The sequence below is a fragment of the Harmonia axyridis genome, chromosome X (assembly GCF_914767665.1).
Source record: "Harmonia axyridis chromosome X, icHarAxyr1.1, whole genome shotgun sequence".
NCBI classification, from domain to species: Eukaryota; Metazoa; Arthropoda; class Insecta; order Coleoptera; family Coccinellidae; genus Harmonia; species Harmonia axyridis.
The window spans coordinates 27,284,690-27,302,753 of NC_059508.1; the positions used below are offsets into that span (position 1 = coordinate 27,284,690).

At 22.4% G+C, this 18,064-nt stretch overlaps 2 pseudogenes; both read left to right on the top strand.

The window, feature by feature from the left end:
- The first annotated feature begins 4,461 nt into the window (after positions 1-4,461).
- Positions 4,462-6,864, top strand: LOC123685691 (annotated as a pseudogene).
- A 4,765-nt stretch (positions 6,865-11,629) lies between these two features.
- On the top strand, positions 11,630-12,567 carry LOC123685692 (annotated as a pseudogene).
- The last annotated feature ends 5,497 nt before the right edge of the window (positions 12,568-18,064 follow it).

The window sequence follows — 18,064 nt, forward strand, 5'->3', positions numbered from 1 at the left end:
TTGAAATTGATCCTGAAGTAGGACGACCAAAATCAACTCAAATTTATCGGATTTGGTGTTGATTGTTGGACTTAGCCTCAGGATTGGTTTAGAATGTTGAAATTGATCCTGAAGTAGGACGACCAAAATCAACTCAAATTTATCGGATTTGGTGTTGATTGTTGGACTTAGTCTCAGGATTGGTTTAGAATGTTGAAATTGATCCTGAAGTAGGACGACCAAAATCAACTCAAATTTATCGGGTTTGGTGTTGATTGTTGGGCTTAGCCTCAGGATTGGTTTAGAATGTTGAAATTGATCCTGAAGTAGGGCACCAAAATCAATTCAAATTTATCGGATTTGGTGTTGATTGTTGGACTTAGTCTCAGGATTGGTTTAGAATGTTGAAATTGATCCTGAAGTAGGACGACCAAAATCAACTCAAATTTATCGGGTTTGGTGTTGATTGTTGGACTTAGCCTCAGGATTGGTTTAGAATGTTGAAATTGATCCTGAAGTAGGGCACCAAAATCAACTCAAATTTATCGGATTTGATATTGATTGTTGGACTTAGCCTCAGGATTGGTTTAGAATGTTGAAATTGATCCTGAAGTAGGGCACCAAAATCAACTCAAATTTATCGGATTTGGTGCTAATTGTTGGACTTAGCCTCAGGGTTAGTTTAGAATGTTGAAATTGATCCTGAAGTAGGACGACCAAAATCAACTCAAATTTATCGGATTTGGTGTTGATTGTTGGACTTAGTCTCAGGATTGGTTTAGAATGTTGAAATTGATCCTGAAGTAGGACGACCAAAATCAACTCAAATTTATCGGGTTTGGTGTTGATTGTTGGGCTTAGCCTCAGGATTGGTTTAGAATGTTGAAATTGATCCTGAAGAAGGACGACCAAAATCAACTCAAATTTATCGGATTTGGTGCTGATTGTTGGGCTTAGCCTCAGGATTAGTTTAGAATGTTGAAATTGATCCTGAAGGAGGGCACCAAAATCAACTCAAATTTATCGGGTTTGGTATTGATTGTTGGACTTAGCCTCAGGATTAGTTTAGAATATTGAAATTGATCCTGAAGTAGGACGACCAAAATCAACTCAAATTTATCGGGTTTGGTATTGATTGTTGGACTTAGCCTCAGGATTAGTTTAGAATATTGAAATTGATCCTGAAGTAGGACGACCAAAATCAACTCAAATTTATCGGATTTGGTATTGATTGTTGGGCTTAGTCTCAGGATTGGTTTAGAATATTGGAATTGATCCTGAAGTAGGACGACCAAAATCAACTCAAATTTATCGGATTTGGTGTTGATTGTTGGACTTAGCCTCAGGATTAGTTTAGAATGTTGAAATTGATCCTGAAGTAGGACGACCAAAATCAACTCAAATTTATCGAATATATTTATATAAATAATCCTATTTTATAGGATTTTTTACTTTGTGAATTAATTTTTGTACACTTAAATTAATGAAAATTTAATAGTTTTTATTTAAGGTTAAAATATTAAATTTTAAATTTAACTTAATAAGTTAAATTTTTAATTGTTAATTTTTTTTTGTAATTATATTCAATAAAATTAAATTATTTCTTAGAGTTTCAAAAACTCTTGTACATCTTATACTAGAATATAAAGATAAGCTAAAGAAGCTGATGGGTTCATACCCCATTTATAAAGGTATACCCCTTTTCTTTATAATTAAAACTATAAAATTAATATTTTTAATTTTAATAATAAGAGGAACTCTTATTTCTATTTCTGCTTATTCATGAATTAATATCTGGATTGGTTTAGAATTAAACCTCTTAGCTTTTATTCCTATTATAAATTTAGATAATTTTAAGTATTCTTCTGAATCCTCCTTGAAATATTTTTTAGTTCAAGTTTCTGCATCAATTCTAGTTTTATTTTCTTTTTTAAATTCATTTATTTTAATCAATTCTATCGAGCAATTAATACCTACTTCTATATTTTTGTTTAACAGAGCTATCCTTATAAAAATAGGAGCAGCCCCTTTTCACTTTTGATACCCAGAAGTCCTAGAAGGACTAAGATGAGCTAATGCATTATTATTAATAACTTGACAAAAAATTGCCCCAATAATTTTAATTATATATAATTTTAAATTAAACCTATTCTTTATTTTGATTATTTTGATATGTATAACCTTAGGGAGTGTAAAAACATGGAACCAAACCAGATTAAAAAAAATTCTTGCCTTATCTTCCATTAACCATATTGGTTGAATATTAAGAATAATAATATTAAATCAATCCTTATGAATATTATACTTTTTAATTTATACTTTTATTTCTTTAAATATAATCTTAATTTTTAATAAATATAAAATCTTTAACATTAAAGATCTTATAAATAATATGAATTACAATAAAACTTTAAAATTCTATTTTTTTTTAAATTTCTTTTCTCTAGGAGGAATCCCCCCTTTTTTAGGATTTTTTCCTAAGTGACTAATTCTAAAAACTTTAATTGAAAATCACTTTTATTTTCTATCTTTTATAATAATTTTTATTACTTTAATTTGTATATATATTTATATACGCTTAATACTTCAATCTTTAATAATAAAATTAAATGAAAATAAAAAATTTAATTATATTAACTCTTACTATGTAATTTTTTTAAATTGAGTGAATATTTACGGATTAATCATTTTTACTGTAATTTTTAGAATTTATTAAGGATTTAAGTTAAATAAACTAGTAACCTTCAAAGTTAAAAATAGAATTATTCTAAGCCTTAGAATAATATTCACCTATAAATTTGCAATTTATAATCATAATTGAATATAAGGCTTAATAAAGGAGAAAACTCATAATTAAATTTACAATTTAACGCTTTAATTCAGCCACTTTATCGAATAAATGATTATTTTCTACTAATCATAAAGATATTGGAACATTATACTTTTTATTTGGAATATGGGCAGGAATAGTAGGAACATCGTTAAGTATTTTAATTCGGTTAGAATTAGGAACTAGAGGAAGATTAATTGGAAACGACCAAATTTATAATATAATTGTTACAGCTCATGCTTTCATTATAATTTTCTTTATAGTAATACCTATTATAATTGGGGGTTTTGGAAATTGATTAGTTCCTTTAATAATTGGAGCTCCTGATATAGCATTTCCACGATTAAATAACATAAGATTTTGACTTTTACCCCCTGCTTTAACTCTTTTAATTTTAAGAACAATCGTAGAAATAGGGGCAGGAACAGGATGAACTGTTTACCCTCCTCTTTCTTCTAATTTAACACATAACGGGCCTTCAGTAGATTTAGTGATTTTTAGTTTACATTTAGCAGGAATTTCCTCAATTTTAGGTGCAGTAAATTTCATTTCAACTATTATAAATATACGTCCATTTGGTATAATACTTGATAAAACTCCTTTATTTGTATGATCTGTTCTTATTACAGCAATTCTTTTATTACTATCACTACCAGTTCTTGCAGGAGCAATTACTATACTATTAACTGACCGAAACTTAAATTCTTCTTTTTTTGATCCAACCGGTGGGGGAGACCCAATTTTATACCAACATTTATTTTGATTTTTTGGCCATCCTGAAGTTTATATTTTAATTCTCCCAGGATTTGGTATAATTTCCCATATTATTACACAAGAAAGAGGGAAAAAAATTGCCTTTGGTTCTTTAGGAATAATTTATGCTATATTAGCTATTGGACTTCTAGGATTTGTAGTATGAGCTCATCACATATTTACAGTGGGAATAGATGTTGATACTCGAGCTTATTTTACTTCAGCTACTATAATTATTGCAGTACCCACTGGAATTAAAATTTTTTCTTGATTAGCAACTTTACATGGAATACAATTTTACTATACACCTTCAATTTTATGAACCCTGGGATTTTTATTTTTATTTACAATTGGTGGATTAACAGGAGTAATTTTAGCTAACTCTTCCATAGATATTATTTTACATGATACCTATTATGTTGTAGCTCATTTCCATTACGTTTTATCTATAGGAGCTGTATTTGCCATTATAGCAGGATTTATCCATTGATTCCCTTTAATTACAGGATTCAATCTTAACAATAAATTATTACAAATCCAATTTTTAATTATATTTATTGGGGTAAACTTAACATTTTTTCCTCAACACTTCTTAGGACTAAGAGGAATACCTCGACGATACTCTGATTATCCTGATGCTTATTACAAATGAAATAAAATTTCTTCTATTGGATCTATAATTTCCTCTCTTAGAATAATCTTTATAATCTTAATTATTTGAGAAAGATTTTATTCAATACGTTTAAGAAAATTTAATTCTAATGTACCCTCTTTAATTGAATGACTCCAACTTTCTCCCCCTAATGAACATTCTTATTCAGAAGTACCAATCTTAGCTCAAAAATTCTAATATGGCAGATTAGTGCATTGGATTTAAACCCCAATTATAAAGATTTACCTTTTTTTAGAAATAGCGACTTGAAAATCATATATATTTTTAGACAGAGCTTCATATTTACTGGAACAATTAAGATTTTTTCATGATCACGCCCTTTTGATCTTAATAATAATCACTTGTATTGTAACATATACCATAATGAGACTAACATTAAATAATTATAACCATCGTTTTATATTAGAAGGACACAATATTGAAACAATTTGAACTATCATACCAGCATTAACTTTAATTTTTATTGCTTTTCCTTCTTTAAAATTAATTTACTTAATTGATGAAATCCGTAACCCTTTAGTTACTATTAAAACTATTGGTCATCAATGATATTGAACCTATGAATATACAGATTTTAAAAATCTTGAATTTGATTCATATTTAATTAATAATAATCAACTTTTTAATTTTCGATTACTAGAAGTTGATAATCGAACTATTTTACCATATCTTTCTCATATTCGAATTCTAACTTCATCTTCTGACGTAATTCATTCTTGAACAGTTCCTTCAACAGGAGTAAAAGTCGATGCCTCCCCAGGGCGATTAAATCAACTTAGATTTAATTTAAATCGAACTGGAATTTTTTTTGGTCAATGTTCAGAAATTTGTGGAGCAAACCATAGATTTATACCTATTTCTATTGAAAGAATTTCTCCCCAAAATTTCATTAAATGGGTAGAAAATTTTTCATTAGATGACTGAAAGATAAGTATTGGTCTCTTAAACCACTTTATAGTAATTAACGACTACTTCTAATGAAAAATTTAGTTAACCTATAACATTAGTTTGTCAAACTAAAATCATTCTCAGAATAATTTTTAATTCCTCAAACTATACCTATGGATTGGTTTTCCTTATATATTTTTATAACACTTTTATTTATTATTTTAAACATTAAAATATTTTATTCTCATAAAAAATCTCCTTTAAAAAATTTTAAATTATTAAATAAAAAACTTTCTTGAAAATGATAATAAATCTTTTTTCTTCTTTTGATCCTTCATCTTATTTTATATTACCTTTAAATTGACTAAGAATAATTATTAGTTTTTTATTTATTCCTTCTATATTCTGACTAATTCCTAATCGATTTAACTTTTTAATTCAAAATATATTAATTACTCTACATAAAGAATTCAAAATCATTACAAAAAAAAATAATACTTTAATATTTATTGTATTATTTTACTTCATTATAATTAATAACTTAATAGGGTTATTTCCTTACATTTTTACAGCCTCAAGTCATATAATTTTTACTCTATCCCTAGCTTTACCTTTATGGTTAAGATTTATATTAAATAGTTGAATTAGTCACACTTATCACTCATTTGCCCATCTAATGCCTCAAGGAACTCCTTCTATTTTAATACCTTTTATAGTATGTATTGAAACAATTAGAAATATTATTCGTCCTGGAACTCTCGCTATTCGTTTATCAGCTAATATAATTGCAGGACACCTTTTATTAACTCTTTTAGGAAACACTGGTCCTATAGTAAATTTGCTTATTTTATTAATTATTATAATTCAATTTATACTAATTTTATTAGAATCAGCAGTAGCTTTAATTCAATCTTATGTTTTTGCTATCCTTAGAACTCTTTATTCTAGAGAAAATAATTATGATAAAAAATCACCCATTTCATTTAGTAGATTATAGTCCTTGACCAATTTTAGGAGCTTTTAGAGCTATAACTGCAATAATAGGAATAATTAAATGATTCCATCTTTTTAACTCTAATTTATTTATTTTAAGAAATATAATTCTTTTACTAATTATATTTCAATGATGACGAGATGTAATTCGAGAAAGAACCTTTCAAGGAAACCACACTCTTTTAGTATCTTTTGGTTTACGATGAGGAATAATTTTATTTATTACCTCAGAGATTTTTTTCTTTGTTAGTTTTTTTTGAAGATTTTATCATATAAGATTATCTCCTTCTATCGAACTAGGAATAGCTTGACCTCCAAAAGGAATTAATACCTTTAATCCTAATGAAATCCCATTATTAAACACTATTATTCTATTAAGATCAGGCCTAAGAGTAACTTGAGCCCACCATAGATTAATAGAAAATAATTTTAATCAAACATTTCAAAGATTAATTATTACTGTTTTTCTAGGAATATATTTTTCTTTACTACAAGGAATTGAATATTTAGAAGCCCCATTTTCTATAGCCGATTCAGTTTATGGAAGAACATTCTTTATAGCTACAGGATTCCACGGTTTACATGTTATTATTGGTTCTATTTTTCTTTTAGTTTGTTTAACTCGATTAAACTTTAATCATTTTAGAAACAATCACCATTTTGGATTTGAAGCAGCAGCATGATATTGACATTTTGTAGACGTAGTATGACTATTCCTATATATATCTATTTATTGATGAGGTAGATATCTATATAGTATAAATATTACATTTGATTTCCAATCAAAAAATCTTTTAAAAGTATAGATAATATTCTTAATTTCATCTTTAATTTTAATAATTCTTAGAATTATAATAATTTTAATAATTACTGCAAATTATATCTCAATAAAAACATTTAAAGATCGAGAAAAAAGTTCTCCCTTTGAATGCGGATTTGACCCTAAAAATTCTGCACGCCTACCATTCTCAATTCACTTTTTTTTAATCGCTTTAATTTTTTTAATTTTTGATGTAGAAATTACCCTTATTATCCCTTTTATTTATAGAATAAAATATTCTAATATTATAATTATTTGCATTATATTTTTTATATTCATAGCAATCTTAATTTTAGGTTTATACCATGAATGAAAACAAGGAGCCTTAAACTGATCTTTATAGGATAATAGTTAAATTAACATTTAATTTGCATTTAAAAAATACTGTTTTTCAGTTTATCTTAAATAAGAAGCAAAATATTGCTTTTAGTTTCGACCTAAAAATTTGAATTTAAATTCCTTATTTAATTGAAACCAAACTAGAGGTAAGTCACTGTTAATGATTCCAATGAGAAACTCTCCAATTAAAGAAATATAAAAATTTAAGCTTCTAACTTAATATATAGCAATTTGTTAATATTTCTATTTATATAGTTTATCTAAAACATTATATTTTCATCATAAAAAAAGATTAATTCTTATAAATACTTAAAAAATATTTTAATTTACCTCAATATCTTCAATATTGCGCTCTATTAAGCTATTTAAGTAGAATATATAAATCAATAACAAAATAATTCAAATTAAAAATATGATTATATAAATCTTTAAACTATTTTTTAAAATATACTGAAATAAAACAGAAATTTTTTTAAAAAATTTAAATAAACCCTGACTTCCTAAGAACTCTGATCAACCCTGATCTAAAAATTTATAATTTAGTATTCCTAAATTAATAAAAAAATAATTTATTCCAAAAGTTGAAATATAAGGCAAATTCCATATTAATACTAAAAAAATTAAAATTTTTATTAAATTAGAAAAAATTAAATTATAATTTAATTTTAATAAAGAAATCTCAAAACCTATAATTACCCCAATTATTACTATAATTAAAATTAAAATTTTCATAAAAAAAGGTAATACAACTAAATTGATATCCTTAAATATAAATCATATAAGAACCGTTCCTGAAAATAATACAATAATAAATATAAATCCTATTCTATAAACTATTTCATCTCTTAATTCTTCAGTTCTATTTATTCTAAACCCACAATAATCTGTAAATATTAAATAATTTAATAAACGCACTGTATAAGAAACTGTTAATGTTAAAGAAATTAATATGATTAAATAAATTACAATATTTAATCTTATCATAGAATAAACCTCTATAATTAAATCTTTTGAGTAAAATCCAGAAAAAAAGGGAATACCACATAATGATAAATTTCTTACATTAAAATATATTACAGTTATAGGAGTTTTATAAACTAAACCTCCTATAAAACGAATATCTTGACATTCTCCTATTAAATGAATAAAATTACCTGCGCATATAAATAATAAGGCTTTAAATAAAGCATGAATTAATAAATGAAAAAAAGCTAATTCATATAAACCTAATCTTAAAATAGTAACTATTAAACCTAACTGACTTAAAGTTGATAAAGCAATAATTTTTTTTAAATCATATTCAAAATTAGCTGCTAAACCTGAGATTAATATTGTTATCAATCCAATGAATATTAACACAAAAGAATAATTTTCCAATAATAAATGAAATCGAATTAATAAATAAACCCCTGCTGTTACTAAAGTTGAAGAATGTACTAATGCTGAAACAGGAGTAGGAGCAGCTATAGCTGCTGGTAATCAAGCTGAAAAAGGAATTTGTGCACTTTTAGTTAAAGCAGCAATAATAATTAACAAACCTACAATTATTATTCTTTTATCTCTATAATAATAATCAATATATAATATAAAATTTCATCTTCCAAAATTTATTATCCAAGCAATAGAAATTATTAATATTGCATCTCCTACTCGATTAGATAAAGCTGTTAATATACCAGCTGAATAAGATTTTACATTTTGATAATAAATTACTAAACAATAAGAAACTAATCCTAACCCATCTCAACCCAATAAAATTGAAATTAAATTTGGACTTAAAATTATTAATAATATAGATAGAACAAATATAAAAACTAGTATAATAAAACGATTAATAGATAAATCCTTAGATATATAAGATTTTCTATAAAAAATTACTATGGTAGAAATAAATAAAACAAAAGAAACAAATAATAAAGATATTCAATCTAAAAGAATTAATATCTCTACTTCTATTGAATTTAAATTAAAAATTCTTCACTCAATAAAATAAACCTTTCCTGTATTAAGTAAAAATAATCTAAAACAAAAAAAAAAAAAAAAAACCTAAGTATTAATCTAGAAAAAATTACACAAAAAGATATTACTTAAAGTTAAAGTAACTTCATTGACTCCACAAATCAATATTTTATATAAACTATTTAAGTAAAAGAAAAATAAATCTCTTTTTAATAAAATTAAATTTAAAGGAACCCAATGTATGAGTAATAAAATTAATTCTCGATAAGAAATTAATTCAAAAAAATATAATCTTCTGTAAAATTTTCCATGTTGACTAAAAGAATATAAATACAAACTATAAGAAGCTCTCAAAAAAGTTATAATTATTAATATAAATATACAAATATGAGAATAATTAATTAAACTATTAATTAACAAAATTTCTCTTAACAAATTTAAAGAAGGTGGTGCAGCTATATTTCTAATTACTAACAAAAATCACCATAAAGATAAAAAAGGTACAATATTAATTAAACCTTTATTAATAAAAATACTTCGACTAACAATACGTTCATAATTTATATTTACTAAAACAAATAATCCTGAAGAACAACAGCCATGAGCTAATATTAAAGATCCAGTAATTCCTCAAGAATTAAATGTTAATAAACCTGACAATAAAAGTCCTATATGAACAACTGAAGAATAAGCAATTAAAGATTTTATATCTCTTTGACGTAAACAACTTAAAGAAACTAAAATCCCTCCTATTAAAGATAAATTAATTAAAAAAAAATTAACCTTAACTCCTAGATATATAAATATAGTTAAAAATCGAATAAGTCCATATCTTCCTAACTTTAATATCACTCCTGCTAATATTATAGACCCAGCAACTGAAGCTTCTACATGTGCTTTAGGCAATCATAAATGAAATAAAAATATCGGCATTTTAACTAAAAATACTATTATTATTATAAAATATAAAATAAAACTAAATAAATTTACATTAATATAAGTCAAATCTAATGTTTTAAACTTTGAATAATAAATAAAAATAAACAATATTATTGGTAAAGAAGCTATAATTGTATAAAAAAATATATATATTCCAGCTTGAATACGTTCAGGCTGATATCCTCAACCTAAAATCAAAATCAAAATTGGAATTAACCTAGCCTCAAAAAATATATAAAATAAAAATATATTTATAGAAGAAAAAGTTAATAATAAAAAAAGCAATAATAATAATAATAAAATACTAAATAACTCACTGAAATCTTTTAAATTGAAAAGTTTTTCTCTAGCTACAAATATTAAAAAAGAAATTCAAAACCTTAATAATAACAAAAAATATGATAAAAAATCTATACCTATAAAAAAATTTAATGAACTAAAAAATAAAAAAGAAATTTTTGAAAAAAATCAAATTCTTATTAAAATTAAATAATTTTTAATTAATCAAAATTTATTTATAAAACATAAAGGAATCATAAATACTAATATTATTAATATTATCATAAAATATTTAATGAATTAAAATAATCATTTCCATAAGAACGAATTATTGACACTAATAAAGATAATCCCAAAACTCTTTCACAAACACTTATAGTTAAAAAAACTACTACAAAATAAAATTCATAACTAAAATAAGATAAATAAAAATATATTATTATAAATAAAGTTAAAATTACTAATTCTAATCTAAGTAATGTTATTAATAAATGTTTTCGATTAATAAAAAAATTTAAAATTCTAAAAATAAACATACTTAAAAAAATTATTTCCATATTTTAATAATTTAAAAAAAATACTGGTCTTGTAAACCAACTTTAAGATTTAATCTTTTAAAATATCAGAGGAAAACAAATATATCTTTAATCTCCAAAATTAATATTTTTTATTAAACTACCCTCTGAAATCTTAATTTTAACATTTTTAAATTTTTTGGCAATTTTTCTTACCCACCCCCTATCCTTAGGACTACTTATTTTAACTTATACAATTATAACTTGTATCATTATAGGATTAATAAGATCAAACTTTTGATTTTCATATATTTTAATATTAATTATAATTGGAGGTTTACTAATTTTATTTATTTATATAACAAGAACTGCCTCTAATGAAAAATTTAAATTTAATAAATATATTATATTTATTATAATTAGTTTATTTATAATTACTATATTTATAAATAATATAAATCTATATTTAATAAATCAAAATATTAATAATGAAATTTTACATAAAATAGATTTAATTAGAAATTTTTATTTAAATTTAAATAAATTTTTAAATTACCCAAATTCTAACATATTTTTAATTTTGATTTTTTATTTATTAATTTCAATAATTGCAGTTGTAAAAATTACTAAAGTAAAATTTGGACCATTACGTCAATTTAAATATGAAAATACCAATACGAAAAATTAATTCTTTAACGAAAATTATTAACAACTCTTTAATCGATCTACCTACACCAAGAAATATTTCATATTTATGAAATTTTGGATCTTTATTAGGCTTGTGTTTAATAATACAAATTATTACAGGATTATTTTTATCTATACATTATTGTGCAAACGTAGATTTAGCTTTTAATAGAGTGACTCATATTTGTCGAGACGTAAATATAGGATGGTTAATACGAACTATTCATGCAAATGGAGCCTCTTTATTTTTTATATGTTTATATTTACATATTAGGCGAGGCTTATATTTTGGTTCTTACAAACTTACAGAAACTTGAATGACAGGAACTACTATTTTATTTATATCTATAGCTACAGCCTTTTTAGGTTATGTTCTTCCCTGAGGGCAAATATCTTTTTGAGGAGCAACTGTAATTACAAATTTAGTTTCTGCAATCCCTTACCTAGGAAATTCTATCGTTATTTGACTATGAGGAGGTTTTGCTGTTGACAATGCTACATTAAACCGATTTTATTCATTTCATTTTATTTTACCTTTCATTATTTCAGCTTTAATTATAATTCATTTACTATTTTTACATAACTCTGGCTCTAGTAATCCTTTAGGATCTAATTCTAATCTAGATAAAATTAGTTTTCATCCATATTTCTCCTTTAAAGATATTTTAGGTTTTCTCATTATAATATTTTTTATTTTAAATATTATTATTCTATATCCTTATATATTAAGAGATCCTGATAATTTTATCCCAGCTAATCCTCTTTCCACCCCTCCTCATATTCAACCAGAATGATATTTTTTATTTGCTTATGCAATTCTTCGCTCTATTCCCAATAAACTTGGAGGTGTAATTGCTTTAGTAATATCAATTGCTATTCTTTATTTTATACCTTTTATTAATTTCAAAATAATGAAAAGAAACAGCTTTTATTATATTAATAAAATTATATTTTGAAATTTTATCGTTACAGTTATAATTTTAACATGAATCGGAGCTAAACCAGTTGAAAATCCTTTTATTTTCATAGGACAAAATTTTACCTTAATCTATTTCATATACTTTATATTAAACTCAATTATTTACAAAATTTGAGACTGATGAATATTTAATTAATCAATGAGCTTGAAAAGCATATATTTTGAAAATATAAGAAAGAATTTAAATTTCTATTGATTTATACAAAATTTAATTAACTATATAATTAATACTATAAATAATAATCTTAATCTAAAATTTAATATAAGTATATTCAAAGAAACAGGCAAAAAAACCTTTCAAGATAAATATATTAATTTATCATATCGATAACGAGGTAAAGTCCCTCGAACCCAAATTCATATAAAAGAAAAAAATAATAATTTTAAAAAAAATATAATAGAATAAAAATCTCCTCCTATAAAAATCAACCTTCTTATTATTCTTATAAAAATAATATTAGAATATTCAGCCATAAAAATAAAAGCAAATCCAAAACTTCTATATTCAACGTTAAATCCTGAAACTAACTCTGATTCACCCTCAGAAAAATCAAAAGGAGTTCGATTAGTTTCAGCTAATCTTGAAATAAATCATATTATTCTTAGAGGAAAATTAAATATAACAAATCAAACATATTTTTGATAAAAAATAAAATCTATTAAATTTAAAGATATAATTAACACTAAAAATGATAATAAAATTAAAAATATTCTTACTTCATAAGAAATTACTTGAGCAACAGAACGAAGCCTTCCTAATAAAGAATAAATCGAATTTGAAGATCAACCTGATAATATAATTGTATACACACTAAAACTAGAAATTACAAAAAAAAACAATACAGAAAAATTAAACTTAAATAAATAACAATAAAAAGGTATTCTAATTCATAATATTAATGCTAAAATTAAATTAAAAACTGGTGATATAATATAAATTAAAATATTAGCCATATAAGGAAAAATTATTTCTTTTCTAAATAATTTAATTGCATCACTAAAAGGCTGTAAAATTCCTAAAAAACCTACTTTATTAGGGCCTTTTCGAATTTGAATACACCCTAATAACTTACGTTCTAATAAAGTTAAAAAAGCTACTCTAACTAAAATACAAATAATTATTAAAATAAAAATTATCAAAATTAAAATTATATCAATTATTATTTGTATAAAATACTTATAAAGATTCTAAATCTAACGCACTAATCTGCCAAAATAATAATTTTATTCATTTATAAAATTTTAAATCATAAACTTGGTCCTTTCGTACTAAAATTTATTAAATTATTAAAGATAGAAACCAACCTGGCTTACACCGGTTTAAACTCAGATCATGTAAAGTTTTAATGGTCGAACAGACCAAATATTTAAGCTTCTACACCTAAATTTAACTTTAATCCAACATCGAGGTCGCAATCTTTTCTTTCGATTTGAACTCTAAAAAAAAATAACGCTGTTATCCCTAAGGTAATTTATTCTTTTAATCATAAAAATGGATCAATTTTTCATAAATTAATGGTTAAAATTAAAAAAGTTAATCTAATTTTTTTATCACCCCAATCAAATTTAACAAAAATTTTAAATTTTATAATTCTTTAAATTAAAAATCTTTTATAAATTAAACTCTATAGGGTCTTCTCGTCTTTTAAAAAAATTTAAGCTTTTTAACTTAAAAATAAAATTTTTAAATAATAAAATTTAGAAAGTTATCTTCTCATCAAACCATTCATACAAGCTTTCAATTAAAAAACTAATGATTATGCTACCTTTGCACAGTCAAAATACTGCGGCCCTTCAAATTTTATTCAGTGGGCAGGTCCTACTTTAAATTATAATCAAAAAGAGATGTTTTTATTAAACAGGTGAAAGATATTTTTGCCTAATTACTTAATTATACCTTTCGTAATTACTTATATTTTTACAAAATAATTAATACTAATTTTATCATTATTTCAATATAATTTTTATTATTAAATTTACTTTAATAAAAAAATTAAATTAATATATAAATATTTTTAATTAAATAACAAATTTTAACAAACTTCAAATAGTAAAAATTTCTAATTCTATAAATTATTAATTTATAATATTTAATTATAATAATTTAATTTTAAGCTTATCCCTAAAACTATTAAAATAAAAATTCAAAAAATTAAAAATTAAATTTTTATAATTTTTATAATGAATTAAATTCTTTTCTTAAAAAACTAGATATATTTAAAAACGAATAACGTTTCATTACTATATAATTATTATAAATATTTATTAAACAATAATATTTATAACTATATAGCTCTTTTAAATTCGAGATAAATATATAAATATTAAATTTTTAATAAACCCTGATACACAAGGTACACAATATTGTTTCTTTTATAAATTTATATAATTTTCCTTTTCAGTACTATTAATCTATCATAAAATAAAATTTTTCTTAATCTAATAAAAATACTAATTATTTAATAAAATTATATATATATATATATATATATATATATATATATATATTAATTAAATAAATTTTAAAATTCAATTTAAATTATTAATTATCTTCTTAATGTAAATAAGATGCTTATTCAAGCTCTAAACTGACATTCTAGAATCACTTTCCAGTAAATCTACTATGTTACGACTTATTCCATATTAGATGAAAGCGACGGGCAATATGTGCATATTTTAGTACTAAATCATTAAAAATAAAAATATTTAATTACAATCAAATCCAATTTCATAAAACTTTTAAAATATATAAATCCATAAATATAATTTAATGTAACCCATTTCTACTTTAATATAAACTTCACCTTGATCTGATTTAAATTTTTAAAAAATATCTAAATATTAATTTCTAAAAAAATATTTAACAACGACGATATAAAAGTTTCTAACTAAAGTAATTTTAATCGTGGATTATCGTTTATAGAACAGGTTCCTCTGAAAAGTAAAAATACCGCCAAATCATTTAGCTTTAAAGAACTTAACTATTAATCACTTAACTTTATAATTTACTTAATTAATAATAGGGTATCTAATCCTAGTTTATTATAATAATTTCTTAACCTCATAAAAACATAATTAAAAATATTAATAAATTAAAATTTCACCTTAAAACTTAAAATTTCTTTTTTAATTTTTAATTCTATTAATTAAAGCTAATAAATATATATTATATTTTTTGTATAACCGCTGCTGCTGGCACAAAAATTGCAAATACTAAATCTTATCACTAATTCTAAATTTTTTTAATAATTAAAAATATACACTACTAATTTATTAAATTTAAAACAATATTCATATAAATCTTGAATGAATATATATATCTAATACCATAATCAAATATCTAATTAACTAAAACCCAAAAAAGACTACATTTAGTTAAAATTTATTTCAAACAAAAAAAAATTAACTTTATTTAGAAATAATAATAATTAAATTAAATTTAAAAAATTAAATTATTAAAACTAATAATTTTAAAAACTTTATGTAAACAAATCTTTGTAACTTCCTCCCGTCAAAAGCGTCCCCTTAGATAATAACCAAACCTTAAACTTTTTAACTCTAAATTAAAAAATTTTCCCCCAAGGATTTAAAAGTTATACCCTTAAATTTAGTGCTACCCTACTCACTAAATCCAATACTAAACAATTTAAATTGTAACAATTCTTATTGCCGACTGTTATAGCTTTATTCAAATTTAATTTTAATAAAATAAATTTTGTAATAAACTGAAACCTACCAAATATCAAAAATATTTTAAATTATCGGATTTAAAAAATTCTTAATAAATACAATAATTTTTAAAAAATAAATTATAATTATAAAAACTTTATGTTAACAAATCTTTGTAACTTCCTCCCGTCAAAAGCGTCCCCTTAGATAATAACCAAACCTTAAACTTTTTAACTCTAAATTAAAAAATTTTCCCCCAAGGATTTAAAAGTTATACCCTTAAATTTAGTGCTACCCTACTCACTAAATCCAATACTAAACAATTTAAATTGTAACAATTCTTATTGCCGACTGTTATAGCTTTATTCAAATTTAATTTTAATAAAATAAATTTTGTAATAAACTGAAGCCTACCAAATATCAAAAATATTTTAAATTATCGGATTTAAAAAATTCTTAATAAATACAATAATTTTTAAAAAATAAATTATAATTATAAAAACTTTATGTTAACAAATCTTTGTAACTTCCTCCCGTCAAAAACGTCCCCTTAGATAATAACCAAACCTTAAACTTTTTAACTCTAAATTAAAAAATTTTCCCCCAAGGATTTACAAGTTATACCCTTAAATTTAGTGCTACCCTACTCACTAAATCCAATACTAAACAATATAAATTGTAACAATTCTTATTGCCGACTGTTATAGCTTTATTCAAATTTAATTTTAATAAAATAAATTTTGTAATAAACTGAAGCCTACCAAATATCAAAAATATTTTAAATTATCGGATTTAAAAAATTCTTGATAAATACAATAATTTTAAAAAAATAAATTATAATTTTATTATAAAATAAAATAATCAAAAATTAAATTTTTTAAAATTCAAAATAAATTTAAATTTAAATTTATTAATTTAGTTCCCCCCGAAACTAAACATTTTCTATTTTTATTAAAATATTTAAATTAACCTATTCTAAAAATTTTCAAAATTATATAAAAATCAAATTTATGAAAAATGAAAAAAAAAATTCCTCCCCTAATCATCAAAATTTTCAAAAATCCATAAATTTTGATAAATTTTTAACAATTTTTCACAAAATTTTTAAACGTAATAACTTTATTACACTAACAAATAATTTTTTCAAAAAAAATTATTAGATAATTTCCATATCACAATTTTTAAAAATTATTTAAATTTAAATTTCTAACAAAAAAATATAGATTTTTTTTTTATGAGCGATTTCCTTTTAAGCATTTATATAAAATTTTCAAAAATTACTCGAATTTTATGAAAATCCTAAATTTTTATACATAATTTTTTTAACTATGTAATAATTAAACTTAAAATAATTATAATTTAAATCAAAATATTGACATAATAACTTTACTTTACTAACAAATCATTTTTTTACCCTTTAAGATCACTTTTTATCCAATAAATTAAAAATTATTCGAGACAACTAAAAAATAGACAAATTTAACCAAATATTTAAAAATTACATTTTTTTGTTAGATATTTTAATTTAAATTTTTTATGAAATTTTTATTAATTTTATTTTTCTAAATCTATTTTTCACGTAATTTTTAATAGATTTAGTTAAAATAAGAATAACTTCATTTTCATGATAAATACCATAATACTTTAGAAATAATATTTCTTAATGATAATTTAATTCATTAATACTTAGGTTTTTTTTTTTTTTTTCATTAATTTTGAATTTTTCATTAAAAATTAACTTTATTAATAACTAATAATTTTT